Here is a 3,149-nt window from a genome sequence, read left to right on the forward strand (position 1 = left end):
TCAGTTAAGAATATTTGAGGGTCCACTTTATAATTAAGAATATTTGTGTTTTTGGTCCAAATAAAACCACTTAGAATTCATACCAAAACCAGAATTAGGTGGAACAGGTGATGTAATTACAACATCGACCACGTAACGTAACTAACAAACAGGACAATTTGCTAAGCTTGCAGAAACATGTGGACACACCATTTTGTTTTTGTTTATAAACCAAAACCCTCCCACTTACATCACATGATAACGTCTTCCATTTGACTTCCCATTCATCTTCCATGAACTCAAAAGCATTGCAAACAATGGGGCAGAGCATTAACAATATAATAAACCGCACGACGACGACTGGATCGGCTTAAAACCGATATGCTTGTGTGTATTTAGGCGTTGCATTCTGCTTCATCTTCCATCTCGCGTACAGCTTGAAGGGGACCGCTACCAAACATGACACCTCTGTCTGAGAGACTGTCTAGAGGTCCATCTCCAAATAAACATACCTGTGGTTTGATCTGATTCATTCGCTTCCACTCGGTGTCCGATAGAGACCAATTGAATATGTCAATGTTTGCTTTATCCTGTCGGGCTTTAGGCTGCAAGGTAGAACACTGGTTCCTCTTTGAAATCCCCATCGTAAAAATTACCTACAAATGAACAGAACCAAATGGCATGATTTAGAATCATGACAACTGCTGGACTAGTTAAATGTAGCAGGTTAGGACAGGAAGGCATCGGATGAACCAGTTCTCACTTTAGCGAAATCTAGGATTAACCAGTTCTCACTTTATCATACACATGAAGCTCTACGTAAATGAAAGATTCGAGACTGAGAGGTCCCGAACAAAAGCACTATTCACTTCCTACCATCATGTCATGATGCTAAATAAAAAAACTTAAAGAACTATCAACTTACAGCTACATGTTCCTCGGAGTCAAAGGAAAATGGTGAAATTCACTACATTTGCCACCTATGTTTTTAGTGGGAATGCGTAAAATGTCTCGAAACAAGGGTTGTTCCATGGCTCACCGAGTTTCAGTTCATACGAGTTCATTTTGAGCTTAACACAGGCTGCTCGAACACAGTTTGGAAAAGTTTATCAAGTTCACGAGGCAAGCTCAAGCTTTAATTCCAAGGTTCATTACTAGGGCAATTAGAAGATAAACTTTTAAGCAGCAGGCATATTCTAAGTCATTAATTAAAACATAGAAAGAAAAATCTAGCTCGATACATAGTAAAAACGGACTAGATATTAGTATAGAAAGAAATACCTGCTCGGGTGTCTTTTTGTGCCTATCCGCAATCTCCCCAACAACCGACAATTTCAGCATCGGTCCATGTACCGACCGAAACCTCCTAAATGAAATACGAGGAGTTCCGGTTTCATCTTCTCCGCCCGATCCACTATCAGACACTCTGGGACTTGATGTAGGTACTCCCAAAGGTGTGTGAGCAGAAACATGGATACCTTTTGATTGGCAAAACTTCACCAGTTCATCTTGTCCCCAAAAAGGATGCAACTCCACCTATTAGAAATTACAATTCAATCATTCAACTTGTTAATGAATTACTGAAAAAGTATTACAAGGTGAACAAATAAGAACTCTATCGCGAGAAAAACTCGAGCCTAATATTTGAACACACTACTTCAATAACAGCAAAACAATAGAAAGAATGAAAGTTTGCAAAGAAAATGGAAAAGATGAAACTACTAGAAACAGGAAACTAGTAATATACGACATGCAGAAAAGAATCGATGGAAAGACAGAGATGTTCATTTCATCTGATGCAATAAAATTTTCCTCACAAGTTAACTAAAAGGATTGAATCATTGATATTTTCTTTACCGGTACACGAGGTGACAAGATAATTCAGCAGCCGATAATGTAGTCAATCAAATGAATTGTAAAGGCATATTTCCTAAAAAATGCGATAAATCTAGGATGTTGTAGCCTCAAATAGCTTGATATTTAAACAGAAGGTGATAAGTGTAGAAAAAATAGACGATGTGTACAAAAAGACCAAGTTACAAGTAAAATGCTTACCTCAAAGTACAAGCAAAATCATGTGCTTTCGTATGATTATAGATAATCCATGACAGATATAATTTGTTTCCGCTTTCGATTACGGTGATTATCAAGTAACTACAATCATCAAAATTCCAACTACAATAAGCAGCATTCTGAGAGCCATTTTTCTTTTACCATTTAAATAACCAAGGTGCGTATTATCTTTAATGTTCGCTAGACTATACCGCTGCAAGATAATTAAATAGAAGAAACTCGTGGCAAGATCTTCAACTACTTAGTTATGAATTGAAATTGTAATCATTGAAATTTAAGAAAGAAAAGGGTGTGATCTCTATCAAACTTGGTTAACTGCAGGTACAATTTTTCGCGAATTTAAGCAGTTCTTTGATCTGATGCACACTGAAATTGCTTACACCGATAGCTCTAACCAAACCCGATTCAACTAAGGCTTCCATGGCTTTCCATACCTTCTTCAGCCGATTCAAAAACTGCCTATGCTCACTCCCCGACTTTGAAGGAGGATCAGTTGCATCTCCGAAAACCGAGCTCTCAGGCCAATGCATCAAATAGAGATCCAAGTAGAAGATTCCAAGGTTCTTGAGAGACACCTTAACATAGTTTTCGATCTTATTCAACGAATTCATAGTATAGTAAAGCTTAGAGGTTAAGAAAACATCCTCTCTTTTCAAAGAACCACTGAAGGCTTCAGCCAATGCTTCCCCAACTTCAATCTCATTGCCATAAAGATGTGCACAATCGATGTGGCGGTAACCGACCGACATTGCCATTTTCACGGCGTCGACGCAGAGGTCTCCTCCACTCTGCCATGTTCCAAGCCCAATGGCAGGAATTCTAGCTCCAGTATTCAACACAAAGAAATTCCTAGTTTTACCTTTCATTTTCCTTGATTTTCTTGACCCACCAACCAGGAATTTCAAGTCCTAAACCCTAAAATTTCCAACTTGATCCAATAAACAAAGATAAAAAAAACCCAATTTCTTAGGATTGCATTGAGATATGGAAATTTAACCAAAAACCCACGAAATCTAACAAACAAGACAACTCAAATCAGCAAAAATGGCTCAGCAACACTACCACGATAACATTATTTATCCAAAAATCCAAAACTT

The 3,149-nt window shown here is 38.0% G+C and overlaps 1 pseudogene; it reads right to left on the bottom strand.

The window, feature by feature from the left end:
- Positions 1-374: 374 nt before the first annotated feature.
- On the bottom strand, positions 375-2,918 carry LOC120192647 (annotated as a pseudogene).
- Between the last annotated feature and the right edge of the window lie 231 nt (positions 2,919-3,149).

This window comes from Hibiscus syriacus, unplaced genomic scaffold (assembly GCF_006381635.1).
Source record: "Hibiscus syriacus cultivar Baekdansim isolate YM2019G1 unplaced genomic scaffold, ASM638163v2 tig00004236_pilon, whole genome shotgun sequence".
NCBI classification, from domain to species: domain Eukaryota; kingdom Viridiplantae; phylum Streptophyta; class Magnoliopsida; order Malvales; family Malvaceae; genus Hibiscus; species Hibiscus syriacus.